This window comes from Cebus imitator, unplaced genomic scaffold (assembly GCF_001604975.1).
Source record: "Cebus imitator isolate Cc_AM_T3 unplaced genomic scaffold, Cebus_imitator-1.0 Scaffold175, whole genome shotgun sequence".
NCBI lineage: Eukaryota > Metazoa > Chordata > Mammalia > Primates > Cebidae > Cebus > Cebus imitator.
In genome coordinates, this window is record NW_016107490.1 from 1,567,513 (window position 1) to 1,592,420 (window position 24,908).

Genomic DNA, 24,908 nt, shown 5'->3' on the forward strand with positions numbered 1-24,908 from the left:
TTCTCAATGTTATCCAATAAGGATTCTCCTAAAGGTGATTTTGATTCATCATAGTGTAGACACTGAAAAATAAATAACCTGGCAGATGCAGTGCCACATGACAGATCTGAAAGCATGTTCACTTTATCTGTGTCTCACTGCTTCACTAATCTATCTTTTTAAATATTTCCAAAGGTCTTCCCAAAGTCTTAGCTTGAGTTAACACTCTAAGCCCTTGATATTCATTCTTTCATTTAGAAACTATTATCCAAGTCTTGAAAAGAGCCACTTAGCCATTCATTCTAAGAAAGTAAAAATTTATTCTGGTGAGCTTTCAAAAACCTTAACTTTCATTTCATTATTCATTCATGTATTGTCATAGCAGAACAAAAGTGATGCCAGCACACTTCCATTTTCTAGGCAAGTGTGATTCTTATATGTAAAGCTGCATAGGGTAGCTGATGCTCAAATAAGAGGTCTAAGTTGTGGTCAAAATTTACCCAGGAACTTTCTTTTTTTTTTTTTTTTTTTTTTTGAGATGGAGTCTCGCTCTGTCACCAGGCTGGAGTGCAGTGGTGCGATCTTGAATCACAGCAACTTCCGCCTCCTGGGTTCAAGCGATTCTCCTGCATCAGCCTTCTGAGAAGCTGGGACTACAGGCCAGTGCCATCACACTCAGCACTAATTTTTTTTTTAAAGTATGTTTTAGTAGAGACGGGGTTTCACCATGTTGGCCAGGATGGTCTCAAACTCCTGACCTTGTGATCTGCCCGCTTTGGCCTTCCAAAGTGCTGAGATTACAGGCATGAGCCACCGCGCCTGGCCAATTTTTTTTTTAACAACTGTTGTTTTCCTGCCAAAGCAAAGTTCCCCTTGACCAATGTTCCCAATTGTTTTCCCCATGTGTAGGCAATTCTTTCCCTGCTTTCCTAATTTTTACTACCGCATCCTTCAGCTCTTTCGCACCCTGTTTCTTAACTGATTTTCATTTCAGCCTTGAGCCCTCTTTGTAGCAGAGCACCTTGCCTTCCCAGTCCTTTGCCTACCTGCTTTTTGATACCAACACTGTCCTGCTGACTGCCTGGCTGCTCTGTTGCTGATGCTCACCACCACATTGCCTTTTCTCTTATTGTCTAAGTTTTCTCCCACTTCCACAGCCTCCTTAGTCACAATGTCTCATCTCTGCCTCTCCTGCAAATAGCTCCTCACCTAGCCAGTGAGTTGCCACTAATTAGGAAGAAAAGTCTCTTAGATTTGGGATGTTGATCTTTGTTGTAGAAGCTAATGGAGAGATCTTTATGATGGTGATGGCCAAGTCTTTATTCTAGTCTAGAACTTTCTGCTAGTTTCCAAACTAAAATATCCCAGATGATTTGGTCAAAAATTTCTCACTAGTTTTTCCATAGTATGTATGTATAGTATTGAGCTAGTTGTCTGCTATAAACTGGTTCTATCTTCAATATTCACCCTTTCCAATGTATCTTCCTGGCTAAAATCCTGAGAATAATTCTTGACTTGTTTTGTTCCTTCTTTCCCTCCCCACATCCAGTAACTTCTGAAATCTTGTCACAAAATTCAAATCATGCTGTCCTTTCTATTCTCCTTTCTATGATTCTGGTTAAGATCTTATCATACATTTTTTCAGCTCATTCTATGTAATTTCTCCAGCCTTGCCTCCTTCAGTGTGGCTTTTTGGCTTCCCCTCATGTACAGAGTAAGTACACATTTCTTATTGTGACTTTATTATATGATCCCAGTTCTGCTTTTATATCTTGCCAATCAGGGCCCCATTCTCTATACTCCTTCGCACCATAATCCTTGGAGTTCTTCATAGCTCCATCTTGGCTTTCTTCTTGGTGACTTGTGACATTTCTTCACATGGATTTTGCTATCCATTTCTTGTTTGGCATCTGACGTGCACTTTCATTTTGAGAATACATCGTCTTTATTTCATTCAGAAACATTTTGAGCTATCGTCATCTCAAATACTGCTTGTCTGCCGCTCCCTCAAATCTCTTCTGCTTGGATGCATATGAGTGTATACTGGAGTTCCTCATGCTCTCTGTCTCTGAGCTTCCCTTTTCCATTTTTATCTTCATATGCTTCATTCCTGGTTGACACCTCAAATATTGTCCAATTCACCAATTTCTTCTTTAGCTGGTGTTTGTCTAGAGCATTTCCAATTAATAGTTTTCTTAATTCATTTTAAACATTGCATGTCATATTTTTGGAATTCTAATTCGGTATCTTTTCAGATACCCATTCTCATTTCTATTTATTCTGTTTTTTTCTTAAAATTTCTAGTACTTTATTTATTCTAAATGTCATCCATATCTTCATCACTTTGATGATGTTAAATATAAGTATTTTAAAGCTACGTAGGAATTTTCTAGTTATTTTCATTTCACTTAGGGTGTGTTATGCTACTGATATATTGATTTTATTGGTTTATTCTCCTAGCTCTTTTTCTCTCTTTTGGAATTTGAGTCTTCAGACCAGAATTGAGCGGGGTTTGTTTCACTGCCTTCCTGTCCTGCACTCATCCCTTCCTATACAGCACTTCTGAGCTTATCTCTATCCAGTCACCCTGATTCTTCAGTTTACAACTAGGTCTGATTGGCCATGTAGCACTTTTGTCTTGTGATGAAAATGAGGCTAAAACAGATGTTATTACTGAGTCAGTCTGGGCTGTCAGGCTGTGTCTGCTACTTCCAGCCATGTAAGTACCAAATTTTATGTAAATAATAACCCTAGACAGAGGGCAATGTTGAGGAAGACTGTGACAGGGAACTGCACTGATGTAATCCCTTCTGATTGCTTCTCCCCCTTATCACTGATTCCTCCCTGGGGAAGGAGTAATGACTTACTGACTTCAAGAGTTTTTGAGATTGGAATGAATGTATGTGGTTTAGATGCTTTTGGGTGTTTTCTTTGAGACTGCCTGCAAGCAGCAATGAGTGACTTCTGGTTTGTCCTCTTGGCCAAGATCTAATCTCAACAGGGAGGCTATATCTTTGCATAGCAGTGAGCAGTTTTGCATTTCTTCCTACTACTGGGTGGATAAATCTATCTAACTCAGGAGACTGTTACCAAGCCCACTGGCTGTGCATCTAAGCTACCCTCTCCAATCTAGCATTCATCAGCAATAAGGGATGCATTTTGATATCCATCTTTCTTACTCTTACTAACCTCTCCCTCTTCCTTTTCCTCTCCCTTTCCCACTCCCTCTCCACTGGTTCTGAACTTGAAGAGGTAAATAGATGTTATATATTGGGCTTTCTTGTAATCCAGGAAGTGGTCATAGCCTTTTCACAGGTATGTCTCCAGTTCCAAGCCTTTCTCTAACCATCAGTCCTGCACAGGGTATTCTTAATCTGAGTTTACTCACAGAAGCAGGGATCCCCAGCCTTCTTGCCTGGTTCCATAGCCTGAGAGCAGCAGACCCACAGTTTCAGGACCAGGCCTGAAAGATTTATGTTACTTGTCTGCTTTTAGACCATAGAGACATCTCATTTATTTGATCTCAGCAATGCCTTTTAAATTTTATGTATAAAATTTTTATATTTTGCTACATTTTAATAGCAGACAGAGGCCAGTGTGTAGCCATATGGCTTTATAATTTTGTGCTTGCCAGAAATCCTTCTCAGAGACTTCATGCATGTTATTTCCTCTACCTGACATGCCTTTTGTGTCTCGTATCTCCCTTGACCTAATTATTATTGAAGACACAACGTTGATGGCACCTTTTTAAGAAAACTTGCCCTGCAAAGTTAGTCGCTTCCAACCTGGAAATGATCCTTTTAGGTGTCTTCTGCAGTAGGTTCTAAAATCCTTTAGGGCCAACATGGTATCTTATACATTTTTGTGACTCTAGCACAGGTCCCGTGCCCAATATAAAAGCATCTTTAATAAATGCCTTTTGATTTATTGAATGATCTCATCTATTATAACGCTTGTTGATTGAATAAATGCTTTTTGAAGTAAAGGTATAATTGTGTGTTTGCACTGTGGGATCATACATATAGTGGTCAGTTTCCTTTTTTCATTTTTACTGGAATGTCATTATCATTCCCATCATACTACCTTAATTTAAGGAGTCATCATATCTGAAAAGCAGCATGGTAAGATGGAAAAAAATGGTCTTTGAACTTAAATTCATAACTTTCTTAATATCGATGAATAGCTATGACTAGCTTTCTTAATACCTGTGAATAGCTATTTTCTTGTCTGTAAAATGGGGTTAGGATAAACATTTCATGATCTGATTATGATATTAAATCACAGATCAGGCACAGAGCTAATACTTCTTACTCTCCCATTCCTACACTGGTCCCCATGTGTTGAATGATGCAATGATCTCCTAACAAAAATGCAGTTTGTCTGCATTCAAAAATTCCCCTATGGTCTTGATCTTTCCCTATAAGCATAAGAAGGTCTATCTTTTCCTTAGACTTTTTCCTAGCAAAAGCTATATCATTCTTCCAATAAAGGCTGCCAACATAGAAGGCACTCTCATAACAAGATTTTGAAGAGAATGCACATCAGAATCTTACAGTTAAAAGCTTGAGAATACAATTAAACAATATTTTAAATAGGAACAATACCAGAAGAACCCCTGTCACAGCAGCACTTCTGGATAGGCAAGGCATACTATCACTATGCAAAAAAAAAAGTAGCAAATTGCATGTACATATGGAAGGCTGAAATGAACTTTTTCAAATCCAGGAGTTGGATATCTTATTTTCAGTTTCATCCTAAATAAAAAAGAATGTAAAGGATGGTCTTATTTAATTCTTTAATCTTCTTTGTATTGTTGTTTGCTCTTTCTGAGTAGAAATAGGGAATAAAATTCACTTGCTTAATTCTCATTAATGTGTTAGAGAAGTGGAATGGGATGAGGTTTGTTCATCCTCATTGCTTCCTTTTTCTGGGCTGGAGGCCATAAGGCACTTGGCTTCTAGAGCTCAAGCTGTTCTGTTCTTCAAATATCCCCTGACAATCAATTTATTGAGTGATCCTGATGTTGCTCCAGGGATGAGATGACAATTACAGACCCACCAGGAAGCAAAAAGGTGGCGAGAACAGCAGTTACTATACAATGGTGAGGATTCAGGGATTTGTCAGAATATGGGTGTGAGGCGAGAGTGAGAAAGAATGGTGTGTGTGTGTGCGTGTGCGTGTGTGTGTGTGTGTGCATGTGTGTTTTCAGCAGTGAGGATAGACTGACTTTGATGTTTAGATGTACTTAAAATATGCTTCTACTCAGCAATAAATGCAGTCTTAGCAATAGGAGAAAGGGCTAGAAATAAGGGAATTTAGTCTAAAGAAAGAAAGAAAAGTGGAACAATGGCTTTGAATGAAGGCCCCTTCTACTATTAGAAGGCAAGAACCACTCTTCGTCTGTAGATGCCACATGTGAGAGTGAACATCAGAGTGGGAGATGCTGGAACGTATTTGACTTTGAGTGTTGAGTTGAAGCCAAACTTCCGTCAAGACTGGCTGAAGATTGTTCAATTTTTAGAACTGCTTTCTTTCCTCCAATATGTGAATTCTTTGGATTCTATAAGTGATGATGATTGAGAGGAGGTCAGTGAAGGGGGAAAGCCACTGTTTTTAAAGTGATTTGACTTTTTATTGTTTTCCATGATTGATTGGATAGAATATGCTTTAAGTAGCAAATTTCAGATAAATGCTTTGCTGTAAGTTCTGTTGGACATATAAGAATGGGAAAGGAAGGAAAAGTCTGCCTATATTTCTCTCTCCAGTAGCATGTCTATTTCCGTGTCCACCAAAAAGGTAAATTTTAAAAAATAAAATACATAAGCAAACATAGCAGATGGATGCAGGATGTAACCCATTGAAGCTTGATCAGTTTATATTTATTTATTTGTCCTCGTTAAGCCAGTCATCTCATATGGGATTCAAGAAATAAGCAGGAGCTGTGACACCTCCATTGTGGTGCTCAGTCAGAAACAATTCCCCAGATGCTTTGATTAAAGCTAAAACTAAATTAAACATATTAGGCTCCATTTTTTTGAATGAAATTCCAACAGTGATCTGTGTTTCACTCTATATTTTATCTCTTCTTGTTATGAGTAAGTTGGGAAACTTCGGTAGTTTTTATTTATTTAGAGGAGGAATGTGTAATATTAAACCATCAAGGTGAACTAGAGCAGAGGTCCCCAAACCCTGGATCACAAACAGGTGGGTACCTTTTAGGAACCAGGTCATACATTGGAAGGTGAGTGGCAAGCCAGCAAGCATTACTGCCTGAGCTCTGCCTCCTGTCAGATCAGCAGAGGCATTAGATTCTCATAACTCTGTGAACCCTATTGTGAACTGAGCATGCAAGGGATCTAGGCTGCACACTCCTTGTGAGAATCTAATTCCTGATGAACTCCTCGCTGCCACCCAGTTCATGGAAAAACTGTCATCCACGAAACTGGTCACTGGTGCCAAAAAGTTTGGGAACCACTGAGCTAGAGAAAGCTCCACAAGCGTATCTTTTGTGTGTGCATTTTAAAACAGGTTATTCCATTTGAGACTGAAATTTAAAATATCTTTATATTTTCCTCTTAATTTTATTTTAATAAATAGTATTTTCCTAAGAGCTAAAAATGTCTAATTTTATGAGAACATTTTAAATAAAATCAGATCCAAATTCAAGACATGGTGATAGCAACTACTACACATCCTTTTACATAGCTCTTGAGAATATTAAGGCATTCCACACAAAATTTCTATGTTAAAGACTTGTCAATAGGATTAAATTTGACCCAAAGCAAGGTGGCAAAAATATGTTATCCAGTACTTATAAGGCAGCATGAATGAAAATGGACTCTGTCCAGTTTTGGTGCAAATTATAAACAATTAAAAGTACATGAGTTACAATGCCCAGAGCTGAGCACTGAGGACATTACTGCACACTTGAGATAACTTTGGGAACTGAAGAAGCAATTGTTTCACAGTATGACATGAAAATAGCAGACAATGTTTGCGTCTGCAGCGTCAAGCACAATCTTGTGTGCCTTTATCATGTAGGGGATTTTTTTCAGCATGCTGGCAGGAGCATGAGTGATGCACAATGGCAGTGGTGAATAGTTTTTGGAATAGATTAGTAGGTGACGTCACAGATAAAGGACTATTTATCACCATAATTTAACACAAGATGCAACACAATGGCTTGATGGATGCATTTTATGGTTTTCAGCCAATCATAATAATGGACCTATTGACTAAAGTTTTATGTGTCCTCTACACATCCTTCATGTTTTAGAAAAAAAAGCAGGGACCACGCTGGGGAAGAATAAGTGATAATTCAGAAAGGACCAGCCCTTTGTGGAGTATGTTTTTCACCTGCTCAAGCTCCTATTCCCACCCCCCCTCCCCCGAACAATCTCTGGGGCTCTAAGCTCCGACTATCAAAGGCCAAGGAGAGAGAGCCAAAGCTAAATTAAAGGAAACATCTGAGGTGAGAGACAATGTTGCTCTGCCTCACCACTGAGGTCAGTCAGCAGGGATCAGAATCACTTAGGGAGCCGAATTACTGTCACTTCTACAGCAGCTTTCCCTAAGCAAGGGAAGGGGTGCTGGTTAGGGAGAATGATACCTCTCAGAGAATTTCTTAGCTAGTAAGGTCTGAAAAGATGACAAAGGAGGTCAGAAAACGTTCTTTCAGAGAAAATGATGAATTTGTTATGTCAGATCAAAGATTTGCTTAACGAAGGAGAGAGTATGCTGTGTCTTCTTCCCCCTACAAACACTCTTAGGGATACATTTTTTTTTTCATTGATTTTCATGGACTTTTGGACTGCTATAAAATATTGGGCCAATTTTTTATTATTTTTAAAAGGATTGACTTGTGGGCAGCTGGAGAACCAAAGACCCTATTTTTTTTTTTTTTAACAAAGAAGGGCTCAGAAAGTAGAAGAATTGGACATTTATGTGATTAGTGTTTTATGATTTCTCTCACAGCCAACCAGAACTAAGACTTTTTTCAACTGAATACAGCAAACAAGCAAAAATACTAGATGATGAAATGACAACACTACAATGACAAAAACTAACTTCCTCAATCTCAGCACAGAAGTACCCATCTCTTACTATTGTTGCCTCATAGGAAATTTGGGAGGGTTCAATGGGGTGATGTCAACAAAAGCAATTCATATATATGCATACCTCTATGTCTGAGGCATTGTCCAAGTCTTACATTTCTCACCAGCTTCTCTACATGGCACAAGGGTGGAGAGCAGAGAAATAGGCTGCTGGGTTCCAATCTTGGGTGGTGGTCATATCATTTGAGAAATCAGGAAAGGTTTAACATTTGTAACCCTCACTTTCCTCTTATTTAAAACAGTTTATATTAGTACCAGCTTTATCCGATTACTCTGAAAATGAAATAAGTTAATGAATGTAGAGGACTTGCCTGTAATAAGTATTAAATAAATAGAAGTCATTGTTATGACTAATCCTGCTCTTGGATTCTTTTAGGAGGTAGCCTGCCAGGAATGAAAGGACCAGTTCAGCTCTCATTATGAATAATTTTAACAGTGTAGATTCTATATTTGTATATGCTGTTTGTGCTTTAGTTATTTGCTCCAAAGCATTTTTCACTCACCACAGTTTGAGATTTGACTGGAAGAAAATATATTTAAATGATCCTCAGTGTAAAGAGAACTTAAAAAAAAAGTAGACAGAGGATTAAATTCTCTATCAATCTATCCATCTATTCATCTAAAATTTTTTGAAATTATTACCTTATGTAGGGGACCAGATGGCTCAGGAAATCTGTAATCCTCATACTTTGCATTGCCAAAGTGCTTTTAAATTAAAAATCTAAAAGCATCTTACCAATATTAGCTCATAACTCATTAGAATTAACCTAAGATCCTTGGTTCCTTTCAGCCCCAAGATGCTAATTAGCAAAAGCACTTCTTACTCTTGCTGTTTGGGTGGCTTAAATAAAATGGTTACATTTTGTTTCCAAAGAGTATGCATTTGCACTGTGATTGGTCAGTATTTTATAGCTTTGGTTTCACCAGAAAAATTTTTAAAATCATACAAGTAGACAGAAGTTTCAAGATAGAAAAAACTGTACAATAGGCATTTAATATTTTGAAGAGGAAAATACTTGGCCAGGAAATGAGAAATAATGCATGTTTCATCATGTAAATGCCAATGAATTATTGATGATGTAGAGAGTGTGAAAAAATTTTGAGATTTTAACTCAAGGAGAGACATACAACTTCCTAAGAAATCCTGAGAATTAGTGGAGGGAAACTCATGTTAGAGGTTCCTTGTGGGGAAAGTTACACCTCTGAAGAGATAACTGTGTGAGCATGCGATGCACACAGCCAAGAGAATGTTAAAGGAAATCAGTGAATCTGATGATGCAATGTTCTTTTGAAAGTAAATGAGAGAAATAAAGCTAGCATTAAAGAGAGAACATGAATGCTGTATTTCAAGTATAGGTTACATAATGGATAAGAAACAAGTTGTCTTGGTGATGGTGGAAATCGGCTACCTATCTGCTGAAACTCTCACTCAGCAGTGAGTAGAGCATATAAAACATTTGAGTCTTACCCTGCATTTCATGTCTTGCTACCAAGTCTTGTAAGATGAGACCAGCTTCATTTTTGTAATAGACCTGGGAAAGGCTTTAGACATAGTGAACCTGGATTTCAGGAGCACATTTGGTAAAATCTGTGGTTATCTATGAAAACATGGGTAGGATAATACATATGTACATTTGTAACTGAGTCATATGCCAAGAAGTGCTACTTAATGAAGCAAAGTTTATCTTTAGGGAATAAACTGTGCTTGTGCTCCTGTCAATGGTCTTATTTCTTGGTGTTTTTTTTGCAATGATTTTAGTGATGACATGAATGAGTTACTTTTCTGATTACTAGATGACAGGATAAAGACAGAGAACTCAAGTATTTGCTTCATGATCAAAAAGATCTCTAAAGGATGAAATCATGGATCAAACATAATGAAGTAGAAACTAGAAGAGGTAAAAATAAGTTACACGCATAGGACCCCCAAATCCCTCTCTTTTAATATGTAATAGAGAATATGAAGCTGAACAGTAGTAACACATTTTACAGAGACTGTAGTAGACCATTCTTACACTACTAATAAAGACATACCTGAGACTGGGTAGTTTGTAAAGAAAAAGAAGTTTATGGGCTCACAGTTCCACATGGCTGGGGAGGCCTCACATAGCAGAAGGTGAGGGAGGAGCAAAGGCACGTCTTACTTTGTGTCAGGCAAGAGAGCCTATGTAGGGGAACTGCTCTTTATAAAATCATCAGATCTCATGAGGCTTATTCACTATCTCGAGAACAGCACAGGAAAAGCCCACCATGATTCAATTACCTCCCACCGGTACCGTCCCACAACATGTGGGGACTATGGCAGCTACAATTTAAGATGAGATTTCGGTGGGGACACAGCCAAACCACATCAGAAACTCAATGATTAATTGATTCTGAAAACCCAGCATAGGTCAACACTGTGATGTAACTACTAGAAAAGCTGTGTGTTTCATGGACATTTATATAACGTCAGTACTGATTAAATGACAGATTCACTTTACCCTGTGCTGATCAGGCTAGACTTGGATGGACTATGGTGGTTCATTTTAGAACCCATATTTTAAAAAGACATTGATGAGCTGATATATACCCAGAATTATTGTGGGTGACTTTAGAGGGAGAACTTGGGACAATATTTATAAAATATAGGGTGAGAGGTGAGGGTTAGGTGGGGTGTTGGGGTTTTGTAGCAGTATCAGGAAGGCACTCCTAAAGAGAGGTGAACTAGAAGAATGAGGAATTGATGCACATCTTGTTAGAAACGTTATGAAGGACTTAAGAGCCAGCTAGTGTGTTGGACTAGCAACCTCTCATAGTCTTCCAAATCCAAGATGTCAGAAATCTAACAAAATCTTAATTTGACTGAGCCATGGAGATGAAAGTTGATATTAAACAAAGTAAATGGAGAATCATTGGCATGCAAAGAAAAAAAAAAAAACCCCTTGAGCCAAAATCTCTGGTTCTCTGCCACATGTTTTACAGTATATTTCTACACATCCTGTTTCAAAGTAGCACACAAAGAAAAAGGCCCTCGAATGGTAATTAGCCTCTGAACTTTTCTTTAATTTGGAGTTTGAATTAGTTTCTTCATTGTTAATAGGGGCTTTTGTGTTGACACCTGGAGGTAGCCTACATGTTCCAAATCTTCTAGTACGCTTCAGAGATGACCTCAAATCCCCACTATGCTTGACTTTTACTGAGCCTTTGCTATTTGCTGTCCTTTGTTTAGGTACTGTAATAAAAATATGGAACACTAAGACAATCTTATCACTCACAGTTGCATATAATTTCTCTGAATATTGCTCTCAGTCATGAATGATCATTTTTTTGAAAGCAAAGGCCAAGTACCTTTTGGGTCAAGATCATCTTCATTAATTTATGTTTTTTTTTTTCCCCAAATCTAAATAATGCTTTTCTTTTTTTCTAAAAGAGGCAATACTTAATTACATTCTTCAATGTCTAGCCTTTAGTTTTATTTTGATTTCACAATAAAGTATGAGTGTTTCAAAGGCTAGAATCATCTTTGAATCCTCAGAGCTCACCTCTGCATAGTGAGGTGATTTTGCACAGTGCAGGTGCTCAATGAATTCTTGTTGGAGTTAAAAGCTTACTGGTGATTCGATTAAAGGACATTAAATAAGTATGACAAATAAATACCAGAAGTGATCATGGATTGGATCCTGAACCAACAAAAGGGCCTTGAAGGGATAATTGTTGAAATTTGAATAAGGTTTGTTGACTAGAGAACAATTTTGAATTTTAATGTTAATTTTCTGATTGTGATAATTGAACTGTAGTTATTAATATTAGTTAATATTGTAAATATGTTAACATTTGAGGAATGTAGTGTACAGAGATTCTTTGTACTATTTTTGCAAATGTATTATAAGACTGAATAAAATAAAAAGAAAAATGTTTTTTGATGATATCACTTAGCAGACTCAGAATAGAACTAGATGAGTTAGCATTTTTCTAAGGTCTAGATATTTATGTGACAGGAGGAAGTGGTCTTGCATTTTGCATAAATCATAAGCTTGTTCTAAGGTACTAGTGGCAGACGTCACTTGGAATTAGCAATATCAGATCACAGAAAAGTGGCTGGTTGTAGAGAAGGCCATTTGTCCACCTGAACTTTATAACTGACTGTCAACCAAACTTATGTAGAGTGAGTTCTCCATTTAATTTTATAGAAAGTACCCCAAAGGATGACTTCAAGCTGACTAGGATTTAATTTTCAATGCTAACCTTCAATTAATTTGTAACTTTTTTGGCACTCGGTTTGCTGCAATGGCTGTAATTATGTTGTTTTCTGAATGATGAATTCATTCAGTGCATACTCTCCAGACTGTTTATACAGCTGGAAAATAGCAATGGTAATAGATGAGGGGAAAGAAGTTAATAGGGAACCTACTTTAAAAATTCAGTTATCCGTGTGTTTATTTTTAAGTGTCTCCTGAGCCATTATTGGGTAGCTTAAACTAAATTTTTCATGGCCGCCATTTTAAATGAGCTAGTAATAAAATTGCTAAATGTTTTGATATTTTAAATGCTGTCTTGAATTTAAATGCATATTTGACATTGCAAATCATGCAGCTTAATGCCTTTTTAATCCTTAGTTCGCCATTGGCTGAAGAAAGCCATGTTGGTTTTCCATTAAGGAAACCAAACCTGTCATCTACAAATTTCTTCTTAGCCAGAACTGCTCTTAACATTTTCTAGAATTCTTTCTATGATCAATTCAAACCCAGGCAGGATATATTACTGCCATACTGGTTTCAGCTGATGAGTCATAAAAATTGTCTATCAGGCAAATGAGAAAACTTGCAGATGATCTTAGTAGTTTTATAATATACACTCTTTCACCTTAACTTCTATTTAGACAAAAGAACATTCTTTATCAGTAGAAATTTTCTTTTGATCGTAAATGCCCACCATGTGGTTTGTAACCTTGTCTTTAACAAAGTACTACAAGAGCTATCAGTTGGAGTGAGGTTGATTCAGAGTTACATAGACTGCTTGACCCTAGACCCTGAGTTTCTGATTTAGAAGGTCTGGTATGGAGCTGGGAATTTACATTTCAAATTAGTTCCCTGGTAATGCTGATGCTGCTAGTTCAGATACCATGCTTTGAGAACCATGGCTCTAAGGCAGAGGTCAGCAAATTTACAGCTCTTGGGTCAAATCTGGCTACCCACTTATTTTTGTAAGAAAGAATTTCATTGAAACACAATCATGCTGAATTATTTACATATTGTCTACCACTGCTTTTGAGCTACAATAGTAGAAATTCAGTAGTTACAACAGATACCTGATGGTCTACAAAGCTTAAAAGATTTATTACATGGCTTTTATAGAAAAAGTTGGCCAAATCCTACTCTAAGATGTTACCTCTAATCCTGCGACTCAGTGTGGCTGAGGATTGGATGCGGTCAACCTTGACCAATAGAAGTGCCCTCGACTTTCCTGCACCTGCCCTGCTCTTCTGCTTCTGCAGGCACCCCTGGAAGTGCCTCTGCTATAGGCCAGTTACTCTTTAATCACTTGTTTCCTCCTCAGAGGGTATTTGCATCTGAATGTTCCTTCTCATTACAGACAGGGTGAAACAAAAAAAAAGCCTCTCCCCAGGGAAATACATTTGCCATATCACAAGCAAAAGAAGAGTTCATTTTGCCATAGGAGCAGAGAGCTCCTGGGAGCAGGGAAATCCCTGTTTCTCTGTCTTGGTGTGAGACAGGCCCCTGGCATGAGCATCTCCCTTTGCCAAAGTGCACTCAGGCAAGAAAAGAGAATTTTTCTTGTTTTGTGGCACCTATTTCTCATTGTGGCCTTCTATGCTTGGCCTGAGACCTTAGCTCGAATGGATAAAATCCATTTTTGACACTGTTCCTGGGTGAAGGAGAAAAGTGAATCTCACAGATGTCTAGATGTTTGTTCTCACTCAAACTAGTTACTAGTCCTCCCACAGGCCTGTGAGGAAACTTCCATTTCCTGAGATGGACACCTGGACTCCAGGGTTTTTTGATATCTAACATCTCTCTACATATCCCATCTTTCTAGGCATCACCCAAATGATTTGAGTTGCACAGATATTTTCTTTCTTGTACTGTGCCTTTTTTAATGGGTCTTTCTTGCCTAGAAAGTATGTCCTTCTCCAAGTCACATGGTTAATTTCTTCTGTGTTCTACGTTCAGGTGGCGTATCCTTAAGGAAGCTTTGCTTCCCTCAGGAGTGCCCACTTAACCCTTTGGGTTCTCATGATTCCCTGGCATCTCAGCATAAGTGAATCCCCCCCCCTTTTTTTTTTATAATCACCAGCCTTTATTATTAGGTTTGCACATAGCTGCTATATTACTTTTCTGTATATGTTCCAACCCTAGCACAATGCAAAATGTGGATAATAGTCAAATGTGGGCTAAGTGAATAAATAATTCAAAGAGATACACTCTCAGATGTGCATAGCCTCCCTCACGTAGTTCAAGCACCAAGAGTAGTAACTTGGTAATAGTTAGGCCAATGTGATTTTCCTAAAATAGAAGTAACAACCTATTTCCTCTTCTCCTCTACCTTTGGGAAAACTCAATTTTTATCAATATTTTGGAAAGTCACAATTTGATGATGATGCATTTCCATGCCTGTCAAATGTGTCTAATCCAATCTTTTCTTGGAAACTCCCAATATCAGTTAAAGATCCAATGAAAATGATGAAAAGGAGCTTTGCAGAATCGGAGGCACTGCACAAACTATGGCATTATTATACATACCTTTTAAAAGTGTCATGGTGCCATTTAACCTTCTCTTGTCCTGAGAGTCATCTTAATCTTAGGAATTCACTCTTCAGTCTGAAGTTGGATAAACAAAGATAAAGCTTCATTCAACATCCTTTCTTTAGAATTAAAGAAGAAAGATGGAGATTACGCATGTTTGTATTTTGTGCTTCTTAGAATTGTTAGCAAGTGTGTCTAGAGAGAGATCAGCTCTCAAGGCCCTATATTTTAAACGTCTGTTTTTAAACAATAGCTTTCTCTTTAAAAACACTCATTGCTTTGACATTTGTGTATTTGCTGCAATGGAAGGTCAATAACCATGTAGTGTTACAAAGTATATCCCCTTTTTGCATGGTCCCTCTGAAGAGAGGTAATTCATAAATTACCATGGCATCACCCAGGTGGAAGGGCAACTTTTAAAGCCAGTGAGGATGGAATCCTCTCACTTCATCCCAATTATGGAAACACCTACGAGAAATAGCACGTTGAAAATTACAGTGCTTGCCTTTGAATGAGCATATAGGCACGTGTCCCTGAATGTGCAATATCTGTACTAGCAAAAATGGAGTCATTGTTGCACCCTTTATAACACTGGTGCACTCTTTATAACACTGTTGTCACTATATCTTAACTTCATTTGAAATCCTGAGATTACATTTAATCACTGTTCTTTCTGTCCAATCCATTCATTCATTCATTCATTCATTCATACAACAAACATTTATTAAATTCTGACTACCTGCCAGGGGCTGAGCTAAGTGCTTGAGACAACGCTCTAATCATCCCCAAGGATGAGGCTGACAGCTAACAAAGAAGGTAACGTATCTTTAAACAAAATGATATAAATGACACAAAACAAAAGAAAATGGAACAAATGGCAGTTCTTCCTTTATAAATATTTAGCTAGGACCTCTAACACAGGCTTGCTTCTTGAGGGAAATGATACTTAAACTTTGACTTGAAGGCTGAGTTATTCAGATGGGTAAAAGAAAGAAGTGAGTGATTTAAATGTGGAAGGTAGAGTGTGCAGTTAAAAGGCTGATGGAGTACATTGTGTCAACTCAGGGAATAAGTTGTTCAGTATGGCTGTAGTTTTTGGAAGTGGAGGGGGAAGAATAAGAGATAGAAAAACTCAATAGGAATTGGGTTTTGAAGGATCTTGACTGCTAATGAGCTTGGTTGTTGTTCTGTGGAGAAGGGGAAACCATTGAGGAATGTTAAGCTACTTCATCACAAGAAATTAGGCATTTTATTTGAGACTAGAACAAAATCCTTGCGATTTTTCTGAGAAGTGGCCTAGGCCTAGTAACATGAAGAATTGGTCTCTCATTCTTTCCTCTTATACCTTAGGCCCTCCAGATGAGTTTGAGAGTACATAAAATCTATTTTTTTCTGAGGCTGGTATCCTTAAAATGAGCTCTGCCTTTTCCTCACTTTAGAAACTGAGTATCTTGATGCACTAGCTCCTTATCACTACTAACAAACCCATTCACTTTAGGTATACTTTGGTGTGAAACAAAACCAAAGAATTACTTTTTAGGATAGAGATTAATAGTATTCACCACATTCAACACTCCTCTCCTTTCTGGCACACAGTAAGTCTTCCCAGTTTCCTTTGCACTTAGTATGATCCCCACAACTAGTTCTGGCCAATGGGTTATGAAGGTAAATAATTAGCTATAATTTCTAATCAAAATACTTTAGACTGGGTATGAGTTTTCTACTTTTTCCCCTCCTGCTGATGCAATACTAGTAGACCCAATGTCAAAATACGATAGAACTTTCATCAGCTGGAGCCCCGAATGACCATGTGGAGCAGAGCTACCTACCAACCTATGTCAGGAAAGAAGAACCTGAAATTAATCTTTGTTGTGTTATACCACTGAGATTTTAGAATATATTTGTCACCACACTCAGGAAGACATTGAGGACATGTGGGGCCTGAAGATTATACAATTTGAAGGGTGGGTGCTTTTATAGAAACAGACACAAAAATAACTTACCTTTGTGAAATTAGTAAAAGTATGTGAATATGAAAACTTATTGCTAGGGCCTTCTGGACCTTGGAAAGGGTCTGGATGATCAGAGGCCCTAGAGCTAAGCTTTTTTAGGTTCATAGTAAATCTGCCTCTTCCCACAGCACAGCCTACCCTAATCTATTTTCCTGGAAACTTTTCTATCTCAGGCCTATGTCTCATTATAGAAAGGAAAGCTTTGTTCTTTATATAGGGAAATTTCTGCATCCCTGTAAAGATAGGGAACATTTTGGAGTAGGGCTCATGAAGATTCATTTTGCCCTGATACTATTACTTACAATGACATCCACACTTGTGGATAAGCCCAATGATACCTTTTGCCCCTTTTGAAAGAGAAATATATGTACATTTGCAGGTAGAGGAGGTAGTTTGCCAAATGGCACAGATTTTACCCCCATCAACTGAGAGTTTTCAGATTTCTATCAGAAATTCTGTGAGTGATTGATTGATAATTGATCTATTCATTTATTCAATGAATATTTATTGTGTCTGGTATTATTGGAACTGCTAGAAATATTATGGTGAACAGTTTATACATGGTACCTAACTCCTGAGAGTTAAAAATTTAGCAAATTCATTGATCTATTACTATCAAGCTATATGGAACCTTAGTTAATTCTCTTTGATCTGTGGAGTAAGGTTGTCCTTCTGAGCCAAATGGGTTGAATGACCTTTTACCCCTTTCCTTCCTCCTATTTGAGGCACTCAAAGCGAGTGAATAGGGTCATTCATGAAATTTGTTATAGCCTCAGGAAGAAAAGTTCTATTTAAATCGAAATCATTAGCACCGATAAATCTAAAAATAGACATATAAATTCATAATGCATTTGAATAACTCTAAAATAAATATGTGTGTTGATTAAGCAATGCCATAATTGGAACTCTGTGGGTGGAAGTGGGATGAGGGGGAGAGAAAATCACTTTTCTTCTAGTCCTATTAACCACCAAAGTTTGAAAAGTGTTACGTGGAAGAATAATTGTGAGAGTCTCTCTGATTACAAAGGGCAGGCTAATGTGATTAGTTTCTATGAGTCATTTTTGCAACGTGTATGTGCATTTCCTTTGAGTCTGTTTCTTATTGTTATTATTAAAATTTTTGTTAAATTGCTAAAATCTCATAGCAGTCAAGTAGCTTTTGTGGGAATAGTGCTAAATGTGGAGCTTGGGTACACTCAGGTAATCATAGAAATGTGAATGGTGCTCATGGATTAGCATCTACTTTTTCTCCAATTTCATGCACCTTGTAGGCTGTGCTGCTTCATTCTTATTGTGTGATACATAAAGGCTCAATACTTACAGATTTTCTGTTTTTAGTGTCAACCTCTCATTTTTCTCCCCAGTAAGAGCTATCTTTATAATACTCACATATTTTAAATTAAAGAAAACATAAATACATGCAAAACTGTCATTGGCTTTTAAGGTATTATATAAGTGATTAAATTTTATCATGAAGAGACAACCAGCTAATGGTTTTAGTAGAACACATAAAACCTCATAAAATCCAAAAGTTAAATTTTGTCATGTAATGGGCATCACTTAGAGAAACCAACAGAGTTTCCTTTTCCCCCTGAATAAATTCTAAACAGTCCTTAGAAAATGAATTACCGGACTGCAAATCAGGATGAAATATTTTATAGCTGTAAAACTAAAGCTACTACTTTCAAACCACTTAGTTGGAGGAGAAAAAAAAGGGTGGGGAGAGCAGGTTGTCAACTCTGTTGTGGTGTCACTGCCAATGGCATCAGATGCTTCGCTCTGCTTCCATTTTAACAGTTTGACCTTGTTTAGAACAACCTGAATCTAATCGCCAGGTCTCCCTCACAGTCCCCCAACCCATAATAGAAAGCACACACCTCCGAGAGCGCATTCAGCTGGAGCTTTGCCAATAGAAGTAATTACATGATGAAACTATTTAACTTTGACTAAAATACTCTCACCAGGTTCTTGCAAACGGTGTGTCTTATATCTTGTCGAAGCAATTTTATATCATGCCTTTAAAGTACAGTAATGGCCCCTTGCATTGACAGAATCCTCGTAAAAGGAGAAGACCAAGACCTGGCTCATGAAGTGGTATTGATTTTCTGAGTTCCTGCTTGAGTTGCCAAAGATACAACACTGTTGTTAGGGAGAAGAGATGCTTTGGCCTTCAATATCACAGGAGGGTTCCTCAGCAAGCACAGGCATCAGGAGGCCCCAGTGATAAATAATGTATTGGGGTGATAACTGCCTGTAGAACTTTGTTAGTTTTAAAGTGACTCAGCACTTATTCATCCCAAATGCTTCTTGATGTCACCAGTGGCTGTGGTAAACTGTTCTATATATAGTGCCCAGACTCTAAGAGAGTGCCTCTTGAGGGTTAATTTACATGAATGATTTATTTTATGCAGAATTTTCTAAATTTTAATCACTAAGGACAATGAACAGATTCAACGTCTAGCTAGAGTGATGGCTTCAATTTGTTGCTTAAGGAGAGCTTAAACGTGTCTCCAGATCCATAGCTATATTTAATATAGGTTAAGTTGGTTTTTAGTCATTTCTAGTAAGTCCGTGTGAAAAAGATTTATAACCTTGAGCATAGCTCTACGTATGTCATTACAGACAGCAAGCAAAGGAAACCAAGCATCTTGATCAGACGCTTGTAAAATACACATTTCTACCGACCTACGTAAGTGCATACAACTTAATCTTCACTTTTTTTCAATTTTACATTGACAAACTGCACAATGTCTAATACTGAATAAAAGTAGGAAGATGGATCTCTGACAATTTTCAAGAAAAATTGAAAGTTATGTTTTTTAATCTGTTGAGAATATGAATACCTATACTCAAAAACTTTTTTTCTCCTTGGAAGTGGTGGGGGATGTGCTCCAGAGATGCAAATAATAGGGATAGCATTATATTGACATGACTGTGACCCATGCAGTATGTATCCTTAGCTCCAACCCTCACAGGGCTCACTCGCATGAGCATCCTGTGAGAGAGAACAAGCAAACACATGTGGCCACCCCTCAGAAGACAGAGAAGGAAAACCAGAAGCAGAGAAAAACACTGAAGCCTCTCTTTGTTCATGAAAAAGATACTGCCCATTTGTTTCTCCCTCTTCCCAGTTCCAACAAAAAGAGGCCCTAGCAATTTGACTGTGATCAAGTGTACATGTTGTACACTGCTTAATTTTCAGGAATTTCACTAAAGTCACAGGGCTTTTATTGAAACACCTTTGTTTGGTGGACAGGGTACTGTCTGCTTTGCAGCCTGCAGGAACAGTGTCACTGGAATTGTGCAGTGCTCAGCCAGCATGGCCATATGTAGCCACCCTGGGGGAAGAGAGTGATATAATGAAATGTTCCTGCGTCAGCCTCCTCAGCCTCACTGGAAGCTGTTAGAGGCCACAGATAACTCTAGCCAGGTCTGGGGAGAGAAAAACTTAGAATGAAAGCTGAAATTGAAGTTTTAAAATAAATAGGAGTGGGTCTTAAGTGAGGCAATGCTAACTACCAAAAGGAACTGCAGACTTAGCAAATCTGACCAAGATGTTAAGAGAGTTATTTACCAGGGGAAAAAAGCAGTCGGCCATGGTAGAGTTAGGGGTCAGCTTTAGAAAAGAAATTAAACTGTTTTATGTTTACATCTCAATGTGTTGCAACACATGTAAAAGGAGGTACATACGAAATGAGGAGATTATAGCTTTCCTTCACTGCTGTCAGATGGTATTTTTTTCAGGCCCAAATCCATATTGATTTTCTCATGAGTCTAAGAAAAGTTACTTGCCTCGAAATCGGCTTTGTTCAACTTTGTGTTCCACTTCCAGTAACAAGGTTCCCTCCTTGACCTATGACTACTGTGCATCCTATTTCCAGGGATGGGCTATCACTTGCTCCTCAGTCAGAATCCAGTCATGTTATGTTTTTGTATAACCTAATACCTTTATAGCTGTGATCCTAATTTACTCTAAACAGTTGACTGACTCCCCATCCTTTACAAGGGGCTTATTTTATCTGATGCCAGCAGTGTAGGGTCTCATTGAAATTCATATGTAGAGCCCCTCACGCTAATTGGCATAGGAGATGTGCTGGTGCAGGGCCTTTGAGGGACTTGCTGCTTGGTCAGCAGCCTCTCAACACTGCACACTTTATTTCAGGCATAAGGAAGCATTTTGCCAATCCCAATACCACCCAACACTTACCATTTGGTTGCCAAGGAATGCTGTGATTCGTGGGGACAATTGTGTTCTTGTTCTAAATGTTCTGTCATCTTAGATGGACGATCTAAGGATAGTTAAGGGTCCATTAGCCTGGGGCAAATGAGGAGGCGGTGCCCTCTGAAACTTGATGGAGGTCAGCTAAGGACAAATGAAAGATAACACTAATTCACACAGTGGGTAATAAAATAAGGGACCTCATTATCCTAAAAGGTGATACTGGCAGGAAATATAAATGGATTTTAAAAGGGTTTGGCTAAATTTATGAATGACAGATTCATAAATGGTTCAAGGGAGAAGTGGGATGCAGTCAACCTTTAAGGTAGATGTCAGAGAGGACAGTCATGTCTTCTTGGGTCCTGCCCTTTAGAGCTCTTGGCAGTAGGACCCAGAATTCAAGGGAACACAGGCATAGATGATTAGTCTATTCCAGGCTGAGAAACACATAAGCAGCAGCATGATGTGCTGGGGAGAAAATGAGCTTTGGAGCCATACTACATTTCAGCTAGGTATCTATGGGAAAAGTCAGGTGTCTGAAAAAGGAAGAATAGCATGCAATATGCAACTCGTCTGGTTTTTAGGATCAAAGAAATTATATGCAAACTGTGTTCCAAGTCTAATGCAAGGTATACGTTAAAAAATTAGAACTACCACCATTTAAGTAAATCCATGGAAATTAAAATGACACTTTTTGCTACTTTCCAAGCACAGTCACTTGTGCTGGGCTGGTAGATTCATCACATAACTAGATACTTCATCTATGGAATTTGCATATTTTAGAAGACCATTATCCATGGAATCTTGGTGAGCTGACATTGCTTTGAAGAGATTGATTCCAAGGGCAGCCTTAGAGATTGTGATTCCTTGATGTAATTTCAGAGACTATAGAAAGAATTAGGTACCCACACCCCAGTCTCATTCCTCTTCCACCTCTAATCTCCTTGAAGAATTTCTTGTATACAGCACAAGACTTCTTACAGCTTTGAAAGTTTTCCAAATTCCTTTTTGAGGGAATAAAAGATAGATCTAATGAGACCTGCTCATCAGCATCACATCCACGACCACCCTGATGAAGAATTTGAACTTTGAGAAGTTTACCAAAACTAACTAAATAAAAATTTTTGTAATGCTAAAGTTGATGAGATTTAGAGATAGGTGACACATTTGTTTAGGAAAACACTGAGGATTTCTATTTCTTGAAAAATGAAAACTCCTTTGAACTTACTGAACTTATTATATATATATAATTTGTGTTTTACAGTGGTAGTCAATAAAGAAGAGGGGCAAAGGCCTTTTGTTTCTGTGTCTAGGGAACAAGAAGACCAGTAAGAAATTTGCTGGGAGAGGGATGGCCAATGAACTTAAAGATTAATGATACTTGGTTTCTATTTTAGATTGTTATTATTTCGTGCTATGCCATGGTCTTTTCTATTTTACCCAAACTATAAATTAAAATTAGGCACACACAATAGCTTTGTACTGATACTGTGCCTGGGAGAAGTGAAAAGCACAGAGATGAGGATGCACCTGGATTGGTAAAGTGGTCTAGGAAAGAGGAGTAGCCTGAGAAGGCGTGACTGTTTATGTACAGGAATCAATGGGAGTGACCAGGAAAGTAGGACCCCTCTTCTTTTACTGGACACTCCCAAATATGTTGGGGATTGCACTACTTTTCCATGTGTAGGACTGGGCTGAGTTATTTTATCAGGACATTTAAAGAGAAATATGACCCTAAAAGATGGGAGGACTTGGGACAATCATATTATATGGATGTTATCCATCAAATTCCGTTGAAATTAATGTAACTTTAAGATCCCAAAGATGATGATATATGTTAATTATGGAAACTGTCAATTATGGCGACATGGATGAAAGCAAATAATACAAGTCAAATTAATATTGTTATTTGCCCATGCACAATGCTTGAAACTTTACAAAATACTTTCATCTCTGTTATACATTTTACTCAACCACCCTCTGAAATAGGTAGCAAATTACGGCAATTTTATTTTTTACCAAATATATGTACCCAGAAATCTTATCTTTCAAGAAGTTATACTTCACTTTATGCAGGTAATGCTTTGAATATTTGTATTAGGTTAAACATTTGACTCACAGAGTTGCTTAGAAAACCCACATGGAATGAAATGTTGGTTTTGTTACAATTTATGAACCCTGGTATTCAACATTAATTTAAAAATGTAGAGGGGACATTTGCTGAGCCAAAAACACTGGTCTCTGGTATCTTGGACACACAGAACAATATGTAAAGTAATAGCAAAAACAAACAGCTTAGGAAAAGCAAAGCAAGGTATTTTTGTAATTCCTGAAAAGGATTTACAACCTATATAAACATGAATCATAAACCCATTGGCAAATAGATCCAAGCTCTTTCAGGAAGATGTTTCGTTTATATATAGGAACTAAAAACTCAGGATAAGATAGAGGGTCAACAACAAAAAAAAAGATTCACATTACTCAAAACACATAATACCATGGTAAATGATTATTCTGACATTTTAGTTATAGACATTTGATTTTATTTTCCTCAGCACCTGTGCTCACTTTCTAGGGACAAGGCATGCCAGTAATCCTCTCAGAATTTGGGGGGTTATATATCCTTATGGGAGGCCTTCTCTTTAAAATATGAGAAAAGTTTCTCTGTTAACTTTTTACTCTGTGCCCACTAGAAAGTGTCAAATTGTCTCTATCAAGTGGGACATAAATGTATCTAATCCAGATTTTGTGACAGACTAGTTGAGTGGCCTTGAACAAGTTGCTTATATTCATCCATTTATTCAATTAATCAGTAAATATTTATTGATTTCCTACCACATTTAAAACACCATATTTACCACAATGGTAAAAGAGAACATGAATAAACATAGCACGTGTCCTCAAGTAGCTTACCATTTAGGATACTTGGATGCCAACTTGAAGTAAGGAAGAAGAGTTTAGAACAGTGTCTGACATCCAGGAGGTCCTCTAATAAATGTGTCTAATGAATAAAAGAAAATCCAGAAAATATGCAAGTAAAAAAAGAAAGAAATTCACATACATACAAACACACATATGTCTTTAATATGTTGGTGTATATTGAGACTGCTTTTCTTGAATATCAAAGCATATATTAGCTGGGTTTATGCTATACCTACATGCTGTTTTGCAATCTGATTTTTCTTCTCTTAGTAAAACACATATTAAACATTATTTGACACTAATAATATTAGTTAATACCTTGTCATAAGCTAACCGTTTTAGTTTTTCTGAAAAATTTCCTGCACAAAGCAGGATCTATGATAAACATCTTTTTCTTGTTCTATCCTCTACCAGAAGTTTAAGTTTCGTGGGTCACTTTTCACATATTGATTTATGCACATTTTATTTAATCATATAGGGATTTTATTTTTGTTTTACATAGATAGGTTATATGTGTACGTGTATATATATATATATATATATATATATTTATATATATATATGTATGTATGAATGTGCTTTTTAAACATATATCATGGATGCCCCTCAGATCAAAAGTACTTGGATAATACTAATTGGATAGTATATTGTGATATAAATAAACAGGTTTATTCAGCTGTTTCCCCACTGATGATTATTCAGATTATTTCCACTATTTTTTATTTATTTAGACAGTCTTGCTCTGTCACTGAGACTGGAGTGCAATGACACAATCTCGGCTCACTGTAATCTCTGCCTCCTGGATTCAAGCAATCCTCCTGCCTCAGCCTTCTATGTAGCTGGAACTACATGCATGTGCCACCACACCCTGGCTAATTTTTTTTTTTTTAGTAGAGGCGGGGTTTCACTATGTTGG